Consider the following 14274-nt stretch of genomic DNA (forward strand, 5'->3'; position numbering starts at 1 on the left):
GCTGCCTAAATAGGGAAGAAAACAGGTGCACATAACAACGAAGCAGGTGAAACTAATGTGAGTGATGAACGTAAAGAAAAGACCAGAACTAAGGTGAAACAAAACAGGAAATGGTGTCAAAATAAAAGCCAGACAGGAAGCAGTGGAACCGAATCATGACAAAACCTGCATTTTCAACAACAGAAAGCGGCTGGTCATCAAGCACAATGAATTCTGTAACTTTCTCTGTTATCTGTTTAGCTCTGTTGCTGTCTGGGGTGAGTTTCTCACACTTCTGAATTGTTTCCTGCAATGTTTGTTGCTGTGGGACACGCTTCTTGGCATTAGTTGCGTGTATAAATTCAGCATACTGCTTTCCATAATGTTTTTGCAAGTGTTTAATCAAGTTGGTGGTGTTCAAGTTTCCAGCGCTGCTGCCACCCCTCGAAACCCTCACATTGCATAAACTGCATTCAGCTTTGCTTTTGTCCTCTTCGCTGAGCTTAAAATAACTCCACACAGCCGGCATGGTAACGCTGATCGGTCTCACGCATGCCTGTCGATCACGTTGACGCTACTGTTCATGTGACGTCTCGCTTTAGAACACGTCGCTCATGTCTCGTAAAGCAGTCATATGATAGTTTAAAACAAATTCTCCTAGTGTATCGGATCGGATTATACGCCCCTTTCTTTGCGATATCCGATCCACAGATTTTGGCCAATATTGGACTAATATTGATACTTAATATCGGATTGACTCACCCTTAGAAAATATATCCACAAAACCAGGCAAGTCAAAAATGTCCGCTTTTACAATGGCACCAGTGGATGTTAGGCAAGCTCACATGAATGTGCAACGGCCTGGATTGGATGCCCATTCAAGGAAATCCTTAAACTATCACGTAATACTTTATTCTGTTTTTAAAAAAGTCTTGTGAGCACACATTTTTATAGTATTAACTTTTATGCTGCCGTCGTCAGTGCTGGAGAAATCACATTCTCCAGCACCTATGACAGCTAATACTGTACCTGTGGTACCATAGAAATCAAGTAACATCACGTATTCAGAATTTGGCTTGCAATTTGCAGTTTTTAAAAGTAATTTCACTTTTGGTTGACCGATTACAATCTTTGCAGCCTATTTTTCATTATCTTAAAAGTGAAATGACTGATTAATTAGCAAGATGTGAGACTCGCAGTATACAGTGTGTTCTGTACTATATATGTGTCTTTTAGCACTGGCTACATTTGCAGTAAACCTAGTTACTAATAAAGTCCCTTCTGTCTTTTTCTGCCTTAGAATCAGTGTGAAAAAACCCTGTCCACTTCACTTTTTTTTTTTTTTTTCGTTCAACAAGGAAGATTACATAAGGTACATGAGTGATATAATTGAAAGAGGTGAGGCAGAAGAAGCTCCAGATGATGGACTACCTGGTGAAAAATGGTACATACCTCATCATGGTATTTATCATCCAAAGAAACCAGAAAAGCTCAGAGTTGTGTTTGATTGCTCAGCCAAACATAAAGGGGTAAGCCTCAATGAACACCCTTTGTCAGGACCAGACATGATTAACAACCTAACAGGTGTTCTCATATGGTTTCGTCAACATCCCATTGCATTGATGTGTGATGTAGAAAAAATGTTCCATCAGTTTCATGTCCAAGGGAATGATCGCAACTACCTCCGCTTCCTATGGTATAAAAATTGAGACCTAAACACACACCTAGAAGAATACAGGATGAAAGTACACCTTTTCGGTGCAGTCTCTTCTCCAGGATGGGCAAACTATGGATTGAAACATCTGGCTAAGGAAAACAGTAACTCATATCCATTAGGAGCCCAGTTTGTGACCAGAGACTTTTATGTGGATGATGGAGTCACAAGCGTAGAGACTGTGGGAATGGCTACACAACTTGCACAATAAGCACGCGAACTATGTACCAAGGGTGGTTTACACCTACACAAGTTTGTGTCAAACAGTCGTGCTGTTCTACAAAGTATACCTACATCAGAACAAGCCACAGATATGACATCAAAGGATCTTACTTTTAGTGATGTCCAGTTGGAGAGAGCACTAGGGATTCAGTGGAACACTGAAAAGGACTGTTTCACATTCAACATTACACTGAAGGACCAGCCTCCTACACATCGCAACATACAGTATTGTCCACTGTTGCTTCCATATTCGATCTCCTTGGATTTGTCACCCCCTATCTGCTAAAGGGAAAAAGAATCCTACAAGAAATGTGTCGACAGGGTACAGGATGGGATGACCCACTTCCAGAGCATCTTAGACCACGGTGGGAGAGCTGGAAAAATTATCTTGTCAGTCTAAGGAAACTACAAGTTGCCAGATGTTACATGCCTGACAACTTTGGAAAGGTTGTGAAAACAGAACTGCATCATTTCTCAGATGCGAGTACTACAGGATATGGACAGTGTTCCTACATGAGACTAAGGAATGAGTGTGGAGATGTTTATTGTGTTTTCATCATGGGGAAGTCATGTGTATCTCCTACAAAGGTGTCCACTATCCCAAGATTAGAGCTGACTGCTGCAGCGGTTTCAGTCACAGTGAGTAACATACTCCAAGAGGAGCTTACTTACACCAATGTGGAAGAGTTCTTTTGGACAGACTCCAAAGTCGTCTTAGGATACATAAACAATGACGCAAGGCGGTTCCACACACAGTGTTGGAACGCCCAGTTCATAAGATAGTTCGGCTATTAGAGTCTGATTAAATAAACAAACAAAAGCAATGGTAAACGTAACAAATATGTTAAGTGTTCTGTAAAGAGGTAATTTTCTAAGTAGAAATTACCAGTGTTTTAAAGTTCATTGTTAAGAAACACTCATAATTTGATGGGAGTGTAAAAGACATCTTTTGTTATGTTTAAGCTGTGATAAGTATAGGAATGTTTTTCAGATTATTTGTGCAATGTATTGTTTAGGACTTTTGTTTTGTTATTTCCTGTGTGCATGGAAGTTTATTTTGAAAAGACAAGAACGGAAGAAAATAGGAAAAAACGGCGGTAGAAAAAGCACAACACATAAGGACAACACAGACTACACAAACGTGATAAAACAACAAAAAAGACTTTAGTTTGCTGTTTAGCTCCAGTCAACGTTGGCAACAAGGTTTGTCTTACATTTTATATGTTTAAAATACAGTATTATTTGACTTGATGTATATAAGCTAGCCAACCAGCTATTGATTTAGTTTTTCATAGAATTGAGTGTAGTCCTACACGGTTTTAATTTATGGTTCTGTCCTTTATTTTCTTTAGCTCTTACGTTGGTTTGTGCAATAAAACTATTGACCTCCAAATAAACGTTCAAACCATCAGTGAAGGCTCTACATATTTGACTGGAAGCTACAATCTGCATGGCAGCCTCATGGGCCGTGTCTTTTGACCCTACGTATTCTACCTTCGAGACACATCCGAGTTTTCCAATGGCTCACTTGGTCCTGAGTGTTGTACGCGACCGAGTGACTTCCCTCTTCGAACAACCACCACCAAGCGCTGATTCCACGTGTGTTTTCTCGCTCAGGTGATTGCTTGTTAGCCATGTACACTCACTTGACTGTACTATCAATGCAAGCCGCCGTTGTACCTGCTGTGTGTGCGTGTGGGCCCCTCCTGCACAGACGCACTCTGTCTGTACGCTCTGCATGGTACTCATGTTCTTCGTTGGTAATATTGCTATTACTACTGTGAGACAACAGCTGCGTAATATGGGCATCTGATTATCTCTGTACGCTGCTAGCGCCTGTATGCTCTTGCAATTTAACTGTTATCTATGCGCTCTTCCCTGCACTTCTCCTCCCCTGTTAACAGAATGGCCATTCTGCCTTCTTACAGTGGCAGTCCGGTGTTTATATGGGCATGATTGCACCTGCTTCTCAGGAGTGGCCTGATACAGAAGAAAGGATGTTGTTTGGACTGCTATTATGGGGTATGTTGGCAAGCTGAGGTGTGTTTCAATGCTCTTTGACGGTGGTGTGCCAACAGGGCACTGACTACATCCAGCTGCGCTTTTATCCCAATAGTGACAGCTCTTAGAGGGCGAAGCCTATACGAAATAGAACAATGGTTACGTACAGTAACCCGAGCTTGGACTCTAAGCTGGCAGTCCTGCTGTCTCCACCCCCGCCAGCTGAAGAAAAAGTGCTGGTGTAGGGAGCCGATCACAGGTCACAGTGGCATTTATGCCATTGCAGTGGACCTGTTTTGGGGACAGCCCAGTGCAGGGCACAGGGCGCGAAAGAATCTCTTCAGGACTGTGCATGCGCGAGGGATAAACCCAATAGCGACAGCTCTTAGAGGGCGAAGCCTAAATTGTACAATAATATGACCCTCATGTCAATACCAGATAAAGACAGACAACCTATTTAGCTAGTGAAATATCAGCACACAAAACTGTTGAAAAAAAAGCAGTCTGATCCTTTAAAACATAACACTGGTGATCTACTGCTAGCAACATTAGCATTGTAGCAGCAGCATTTCTTTTTACAGCACTCCCGGGAGTTTCTACTTGAGTTGTGGCGCAAAACATTGTGAAATGTGCAGTGCAAGACATAGACGTCATTAAAAGCCTTTCACTGGGGCATGTGCCAGATTGATAATAACGGGAAAATAAATGATTTGCTGTTCTAATCCAGAATGTCAAAACAAAATACAAGATGAGGTGCAGTGGTCAAGGTTCATCAACCACAGTGTGCATGTATGCATACTATGCATGGCGTAGCGCTGCACTGCAGCGTGCATGCAGCAATCCATGTACTGTGCATGAAACAAAATAAAGGACTGGACTGAGGTATGTGACAGGAACTAAAGTAAGTTTTTAAATAATACTGATGATCTTATTTTGACTCAAACATGGCTGACTTCTGTAGGTGGACATAAGAAAATTCTGTAGAGGGGGATGAGACAGGGAAGAGGTTCAGAGAAATTAAGGTGTAAGAGGTTGCTTTAGTTGGTAAAAAAGATTTATTGAGGTTTAGTTAGTTAATATGTAACCAGGCGTGGATGTTGAATGTCAAGTAAATTAGAGCTCTCTATACCAGTGCATATGATCAGCTGGACTATTCTTAAAATGCTATTTATAGGCATGAAATAAAATGAATGCAAAATATGTTGCATAATACACCACACGCAGCCTTTTTTGTTCATTTTGAACTGTTCATTCTGCATTTAATGAATAGCCTATAACATATTTGATGCTCTTGTCACCGAGTCCAAATATTGTTTGTTTTATGCATTTTTAACAAACAAGTGAACCTGAGGCAGGAAAGGAAAGTGTGGAGGAAGCTAATCAAACTGGGGCTGCTTGACAATGTCAGATGCAAAACAATACAAAGAAATGGCCAGACGTTTACACCATGAAACCATGTTGAGAATGTTCTTATGATATGTTAAAATACATATTTTCATAAAGATTAATGTCTCTACATTTTACCTTTACCTGTAGATGTTTCAGTAGCAGCTGTATGGCAGTGGAAGAGTGAGCTAAGCAAAGGAAGTTCATATATCACATTTCATTCAAGCAGCAGACATTCAAGTAAAATAACGATTTGAGTAATGGGGGGGGGGGGCTGGATCCCGGTACAGCTTTACCATGCCCCTGGTGCATAACCCTCGTTTTCCGACTGCAATCTGAAAATACCTTAAGCATGTGTATGGGTAAATTATGTTAACACTAATACAGTATATTGCTCACTACTATAATCCTGGTTGTCAGTGGAAGGATCATAACCTGCAATGATTTTAATGTGACATTTCAGCTGGATTACATAATATGGTGTTATTGTTATGATTATTGTGATGTTTTTATGATTATGATCATTGGCTATGTTGGTGGTCATTGTTATAATTACGTTTATTATGATAATAGCAACAGTTATGATTATTTTAGTTACACTGATGATCATTCTAAACATATTAGGCGAGTACTGCTGTCCATTCTTGGAAATTTTATGTCCTTTTCTTCATTGTTCTATAATTTTACATGACCCCCATTTCCAGCAATGTTGTCCTTCACGTTTACATATTAAATTATGATAGTGAATATCTGCAGAAAATAATGGCTGTTGGCAACTTTTAGATGATTTTGCCTCTGCTAGTAAAAAACACGTGTTGAGTCCTGAGTGTATTTTTGTGCAAGAGAAAGAGAGTGTGTGCAGGAGGAGGTGCAACATACGTGAGCAAAAAATAGGCTCTTTGAGAGTCAGAGCATAATTCTGCTATTGTGAATTTCCCACGCACCACTGTTACATTTTAATCATGTACTGGAGACAGGGGAACCTTGAGTTTGTTGAAACTGACGCCTACAGAAACCTGCATCTGCAATGCTAATCACACTCCAGCAAAGGGCCCCACAGACTAGCCTTGTCTTCTCTGTCAAACTAAAAATTCGTCTCCAATAACAACCGAGCACTCCATAGCTTGCTGCATCTCTAATGTGTTGCTGAGCTACATCTGGAGAGAGACTGTCCTGTTGGCCAAATCTGTATTCAGAATAAGAGCGCAGAGATTAAGAGTCACTATACTGACTGCATTGTATCATTTTTATCCTGCGATGATACATGTTTCTACACTATATTGCCAAAAAGTATTGGCTCGCCTGCCTTCACATGCACATGAACTTGAGCAACAACCGATTCTTAATCCATAGGGTTTAATATGATGTTGGCCCACCCTTTGCAGCTATAACAGCTTCAACTCTTCTGGGAAGGCTGTCCACAAGGTTTAGGAGTGTGTTAACGGGAATTTTTGACAATTCTTCCAGAAGCGCATTTGTGAGGTAGTTCTTCCACACCAAACTCACTCATCCATGTCTTTATGAACCTTGCTTTGTGCACTGGTGCACAGTCATGTTGGAACAGAAAGGGGCCATCCCCAGACTGTTCCCACAAAGTTGGGAGCATGAAATTGTCCAAAATGTCTTGGTATGCTGAGGCATTAAGAGTTCCTCGTTGGAATACGAAGGGGCCAAGCCCAGCTCCTGAGAAATAACCCCACTTCATAATCCCCCCTCCACCAAACTTTACACTTGGCACAATGCAGTCAGACAAGCACCGTTCTCCTGGCAACTGCCAAACCCAGACTCGTCCATGGGATTGCCAGACAGAGAAGCGTGATTCATCACTCCAGAGAACACGTCTCCACCTCTCTAAAGTCCAGTGGCAGTGTGCTTTACACTACTGCATCCGACGCTTTACTTTGCACTTGGTGATGTATGGCTTGGATGCAGCTGCTCGACCATGGAACCCCATTCCACCTAGCTCTCTACGCACCGTTCTTGAGCTAATCTGATCTGTAGCTATTGACTCTGCAGAAAGTTGGTGACCTCTGTGCACTATACGTCTCAGCATCTGCTGACCCCACTCTGTGATTTTATGTGTCCTACCACTTTGTGGCTGAGTTGCTGTCATTCCCAGTCGCTTCCACTTTGTTATAATACCACTAACAGTTGACTGGAATATTTAGTAGCGAGGAAATTTCATGACTGGATTTATTGCACAGGCGGCATCCTATCATGGTACCACACTGGAGTTCACTGAGCTCCTGAGAGCGACCCATTCTTTCACAAATGTTTGTAGACATGGTCTGCATGCCTAAGTGTTTGAGTATATACAGCTGTAACCATGGAAGTGGTTGGAACACCTGAATTCAATGATTTGGATGGGTGAGTGAATACTTTTGGCAATATAGTGTATGATTAACTTTTAGCTATGCAGGGCTGAAAATGTCTTCTTTCACATGTAACCCTTTTGCCACCCGGCTCATTACAGCAAAGGAATAACTATTCAGTGCATACTCTTTTAAACTAAAAAAAACAAAAAACAGATTGGCAAAAGAGACATTCTGATGTATGAAAAACTATGTCTAAGGTTCAGAATGATCCTCACCTTTAGAACACTAATTAGAGATTTCCCAGAAATGATATTAATTCAAATAACTCAGAATATGTACTTCCAGTTACCTGTGAACTTATGAACAACTTTTCCAGGGACTGTTTCACAGTGTAGAAACAATAAACACACACACTAAACACAGTTCAAGGTTATGTATGAATTAAACTGAAACATATATCACAAATTTACCCAGTTCAAATATAAAATAATATTTTTAACCCTTGAGATGATGTTTTAACCATAAAGTCAACCTGAGTGCACTCTTAAGAGTTTTATGCAAGCTTGCGTTGGCGCGCGTTGGAGCTCATGTCCACTTGAAATCATTTTAACCATACCAGTCTGAACTTGTTCTTGCCATCCAAGGAACACAGGACGTCTGCACATGGAATCCCACTGCCCTGTCGTCTCCCCATGCAGGTGAGTGCTGAATCTCCGGGGACAACACCGTCTGCTCCCTTGCGACTCTCAATGAGGTAATTAAAAATAACTAAAGCTCAGTAGTTCTGGACAATCATCAATACAGCTGTAATATCTATAGACAAGGAAAATAAAGTTATGAAAGGTAATTAAAGGTATGAAAAGTAACTAAAGCTGATAAAGTAACTAGAGTTTATAAGACTCAAATTTTACAGAACCTAGAAGGACAGATGCGGTGGACTTTGCTAAGAGGAAGGAAATGGCTATAGTTAACACCTATTTCCAGAACAGGGAGGAACATAGAGTTGCATATAAGAGTGGAGGTAGGAGTACGCAGGTAGACTACATTCTATGTAGACGAGGTAATCTAGGATGACTCTGGTGGTCAGGAAGAAGAGGAGAGGAAAGACAGAAAAGAAGACCAAATGGTGGAAGTTGCAAAAGAAAGAATGTCGTGAGGGATTCAGACAGAAGTTGAGACAGGCTTTGGGTGGTCAGGAAGAACTTCCAGATGACTGGGAAACTACAGCAGAAGTAATCAGGGAAACAGGTAGGAAGGTGCTAGGTGTGTCATCTGGAAGGAGGAAAGAAGATAAGGAAACATGGTGGTGGAACGAGGAAGTACAGGACAGCATTCAGAGGAAGAGGCTAGCTAAAAAGAAGTGGGACATAGAAGCTCTCTACGCACTGTTCTTGAGCTAATCTGAAGGCCACATGAAGTTTGGAGGTCTGTAGCTATTGACTCTGCAGAAAGTGTGATTTTATGTGGCCTCCCACTTCATGGCTGAGTTGCTGTCATTCCCAGTCGCTTCCACTTTGTTATAATACCAGTAACAGTTGACTGTGGAATATTTAGTAGCGAGGAAATTTCATGACTGGATTTAACAGAGCTGTTCATTTGAATGCACTTCTGTTTATAAGGACCTGGTGCCTGTATTGCGCATGTATGCTACTGAACTTTAAGATTGGTTGAAGAAACCAACAAACACATTTCTTCACTGAAATCACACAGTCTTCTGTAGCCAAATCATCTTTCATTTTGTTCAGTAACTGATGAATAGTATGACATGAAAGCTTGTCCCTCACATTCTTCTCTGGCATCTCAAAAATAGGGATGTAATTTATAAGCAACCTTCTTTCTCATAACATAAAATTTCAGCCACAGTTCCCTCTCTTGCAGCAGTGGTAAATCAGGTGCTGAGGGTATCTGTATAAATTTTCATTCTCCTCTACTTTATTTTGCATCTGTGAAACGTAATGCTTTAAGATACATGTTGCAAATGTGCAGAGACCAAACTCACAACTTAAAGCTGTGCCATTTTTTTTACTTTTTCTCCAGTGCAACCCCTTAGTAAATAAAAGCACATGCAATCTCACAGTTTAGTGCCAAAAAATAAGTCCCACCGAGTAGTGAAAACATTGCTCACTATCAAGTAGCTCCAAAGTCGGTAAATTCAACCAGTGTTCACTGTTCGTGTTCATGTGGGGAAACACTGATCCCCCACACGACCACATACAGTCCCAAAGTAGGAAAAGTAATTCCAACAGGTAGTGTAGCACTGACAATAACATGATGGGTCATTAATCCGCTTGTTAACCAACAACACATTACATGTGGCTGACACACTGGCCTCAAGCTGTCAAAACAAACCAAACAGGTACTGTGCTCCAGGGGACTCCAGCGTTGATAAGCTGATCATTCACCACCCCAGGGAGCTTCACTGGCTGGCTGCTTGTAGGTTTCCGGCCACTCCATTCACGCCACATTAGACCTAGTCAGGTAAAACAAGGAGTCCCTGTACAGGAACATTCCTGGACATGCAGTAACCTCAGAGGTAAAATATATCTTCAAAATTGCGCTCAATCAAAAAATTTCATTTTTACAATGGCACCGGTGGATGTCAGGCAAGCTTACATGAACGTGCAACTGCCTGGATTTATGACCATTGAAGGAAATCCTTAAACTATCATGCAATACTTAATTTTACTAGAAAAAAGTCTCGAGAGCGAGAGTTTGCAAGATGTGTATAAACTGAGTTGCTCCTGCATAGAAATACTAGAACATAAGTACACCTCATCTTTTAGCTTTAGGTCACATCTAAGATGATAATTCACTGTTGTAACATTGTAGATGAGTCAGAAAATAAGGAAAAGCATGCCATGGGCTCTTTAAGAAAATCCCATTGCCTGACTATGAACTTTTTGGGGGGGTGGAACTACACCCCAGAACAAAATTTTGACCGTGGTTCCAGGTAGAGGAACTAAGTTCTGCAAAAGGTTCCTGTTTACTGTGGAAAGTTCCTTTGGTGGAAAAAGGGCTTTAAGTTGTGGAGGTCAAGATTTTGGCCACAGCTGGCATGGCCAAGAAAGATACTTCAAGGCTGAATAAGAGTATAAGAGTAACCATAGTGAGTGGAAAACAATAACAGTAAATGGAAAAAGGCAGCTTTATGTCCTCAAGCAAGTGCAAATACAGGAACACTTTCATGCATTTGATAATAACCACAAAACCCTAAACAGACATGACAAGCCCTACTTGAACAGTGGTTGGCAGCATAAGGAAAGGAAAGGAAACCTATGATGAGAACACAGCACGATGAAGGAGAAAAGTAAACACTAGGAAAAGGGGAAGATCATCCCACCTTCCCCTCTTCCCCTCCATTATCTCCTTTCCCATCCCCCTATCACCCTTAACGAGGGATAGTTTTCTCCTCACTTCTCTTCCCTCTCCTCCTCTCTGGGGACCAAACACACCCCTGACAGGTTGCCATGGAAACACCTCACACACACACTCTCTCTCTCTCTCTCTTTTGCAGCGGTAACGCCTGTATCCTTTCCCTCCCACATTAGCATCTCTCTTGTTTGGAGACAATGGGGGCGGCAGCAGTGAAAACCCTCAGGTACGTGTACCTGAATTCATTTCTCACAATAAAACTTATAAAAACATATGTTTCAAGTTCAATATGTATGGGTGCAAGATGTTAAGAATTTGGGCAGAGTGATCAATTATTTGAAACAGATCACCAAACTACTGTTCCTGAATGCCCCTTTTTATTTTTAGTTATGTCGTGCACATACATTTGTGGCAATTTCCTCATAATCTTGTAAAGTCAAGACCTACCAGATTAAATTTACACACAATTTCTGCTGTCATGCCATTCTCAATTAATGCTAGCGGAGGTCAGACGAGAGACAGTAGTTGAGTCCCTCAGCTGCAACACATCTAATTTTAATTCAGTCTATTTCTCATAGGTCAGGAGAGAAGTGTGTAAAGTGAGGGGTTTTTGTGAGCACTCAGCTGCATTAAAAGAACATATCTATGCTAGATCTCACCCCCGCAGGCTTTTAGAGATCCTGGTCTGCTCTGGGGGTACATAAAAAAGGACTGTTTCTCTGCTGCAGGGCCACTTTGACTCACAGCAGAGCGCCAGACTGTAACTTCAAACAGTGCATGTGTCATCCCATGCTGGGCAGCACGGGCAGGGTTTTATCCACCTGATGAAGTCTACTGGTGTCACCCTGTCAACCAGCACACAGTTGCAATCTTTATATTGAAACAACCTTTAGTAAAAAAAAATGAGTCAGATTCTCATGATAAAATGTCTTTTATCATCATCACTTCATTGAATCCCTTTTCATCGTCCAGGTGCTGCGGGGGCGGGGGGTGGGGTGCCTTACTGTCGCCATCCACCCAAACTCACACAGGGAATGCACCACATTTTCCACACCTACATCACTCCCAAACTGAGGCGCAGCTTTTATCTCCATCCATCAGCGCAGACCTCACAGGGACCTCATCACTTCTCTTATTTATTTATTTAACTACTCATTACTCCAGTCTTTCCAAATTCCTCTCACTTCATGCTCAGATAGGAACCACGCCTTCACTCTGCTGAGTGACACCAAGTGTCAATATCTGTTTCTTGCCAGTTAACAGCCAGTTAATAGTGAGTCGCAGGAAAATGTTTTCATTCATTTTGGCGAGAGATTAAACCCAGAGGAGACACCACCTTCCGAAAGTATAAGCCAGTTCTATTCAGTAGTGTGAGGAGTCTTACCTTCTACCTGCTCCTCCACATGCCAAAATCCACCTTCACGTTTTACATCACCGAGGGGGTGTCGGTGGCGCTCACACACTCTGGGACTAACGCACACTTGCACAGACTGGGAATGCAATCCTCTTCTTGAGTTGACTCCTTCCACTGTCTCCCATGAAAAAACTACCTTCACGAGGTTTGTTTATTTATTTTATCTGGTTCTGTCTCCGGCGAGCTGGCAGCTCATCCTTCCTGACGGCGGCTCTAGGTTGAACATTCAGTCATGGCACAGCACTCGATGACGGTGAGTAGAGAGAGAAAGAGACACAGAGAGGAGAGAGATAGGTGCGTTAAACTAGCGGCTACAGCGAGACTAGGCGACTTTGCCTTCAGAGTAAAAGCTTGAAATGAAATATTGGGGATCAAAATATGATCCCCAGTACAGATGGAACCACGGAATAATAAAAGCTAAAATCGTAGTGGCACCCCAAATGTTGACGATGTCTAAGAAAATGACTGGTGATTTTTTATGGAGGATCTGTCGTATGGAGGAACAAACCAGATAATGAAATAGTCTTTACAGATTAAATGGATGTATTTAGGCTATTAAAGTAAGTAGTTTGACGGCTCATATGGATCCAAAAGGGAACCTTTGATGTCTGTGTAAGACGCACACAAACTACATGGTTGAGTTTAAGCACTAAACCTTCATGGTTTGCTTTAGAAAAAAATATGGCTTGGTTTAAAACACTTGTTGAAAAGCATTATATGTTTTGGGGAAGTCTGATATTTTCTGAGGTACATTTTAGTATGAGATGCAAAAGATACATGACAAAGCACCAATATTTGATGACCTGGGAATGAGAACAGGCTGATTAGACAGAATGCTGCTCAACCATGTATTTCTAAACAAGAATATGATACATACATGCAGGAGGCCAATAGACTAATAATAAATATGGGATAATTTATGAGGGGTTGTTTGAAGCAACTGATTTTATGTATATTGAAGATTTTTAAAAATGTGGTGATTCCATCTTCCCATTCCAGTTTGAGCTTTGTGTCACATTTGCAGCTGAATCAATTTAGTTGTCTCCCCTCATCAAAACACATGACTAAGCTACAATGTTTGTCAGACATGTAAAATATGTATCATAAATCACTAACGTGTTAACCTGGGAGCATCCCAGGTTAACACGTTAGCATTTGCGGTCTGACTAGCTGCTGACAGTTCTCCCATGGCTGTTTGAAATAACTAATTTGTGAACTAACAGCAGAAGTAGCCCAATGGAGGACGGTAGTACTGTATAGCTGAAGGACATCACGTCCTGTCCCATTTTCACTTGATTTATCAGATAATTGTGGAAAATCTTAGTTTATGCACATTTAAATTTATCCGAGCATTGTATTTGACCATTCACTGATTATTTACATTAATATACAGTAGTTGAATATTTGACCAAGGTATTGGTATCATTTTAAACAAGGTTGTGAGAACCAGTGGCATTTTGACGGTCATTAAGCCTACAAAATTTCTGACCTACAAAACTAAGTATCTGGCTCATATGTCAGTCAAACCTGATCAAATCATTAATATTAGAAGGATCTGACTTCACACCTCTAAATCATTTCAGATGATTTCTTGTTTACATGTCAAATGTTATTTTTGGAAAGCTTACTTCATGCCTGTCATGTTTTATTTTGAAAGATTTGCAGGAAGTTTTATCTCATATTCTTGCTGGTTTGCCTCTGGGATAATGGCAACCTAGTCTTCCAAATTAATCAATCTGTTATTACCAGTGACCTGCAGCTCACAGCATGGGGCCAAAAAGGAATGAGCTCCTCTGGTATCTGTTTTGTTTATATCTCCATCGCTCCTGTTTTTATGTCTTCTTTGTAATTTTTTGAATTATTTAATCAAT

General features: G+C 41.1%; 1 protein-coding gene across 1 annotated transcript in view; it reads right to left on the minus strand.

The window, feature by feature from the left end:
• Positions 1-12646, minus strand: part of lingo2b (leucine rich repeat and Ig domain containing 2b) — a 41103-nt gene extending 28457 nt beyond the window's left edge. The window contains exon 1 of the mRNA XM_020608716.1: positions 12374-12646. The gene's annotated coding sequence lies outside the window, so the exon portion shown is untranslated. The remainder of the gene's footprint in view (positions 1-12373) is intronic.
• Positions 12647-14274: the final 1628 nt, after the last annotated feature.

This window comes from Monopterus albus, unplaced genomic scaffold (assembly GCF_001952655.1).
Source record: "Monopterus albus unplaced genomic scaffold, M_albus_1.0 scaffold94.1, whole genome shotgun sequence".
NCBI classification, from domain to species: Eukaryota; Metazoa; Chordata; class Actinopteri; order Synbranchiformes; family Synbranchidae; genus Monopterus; species Monopterus albus.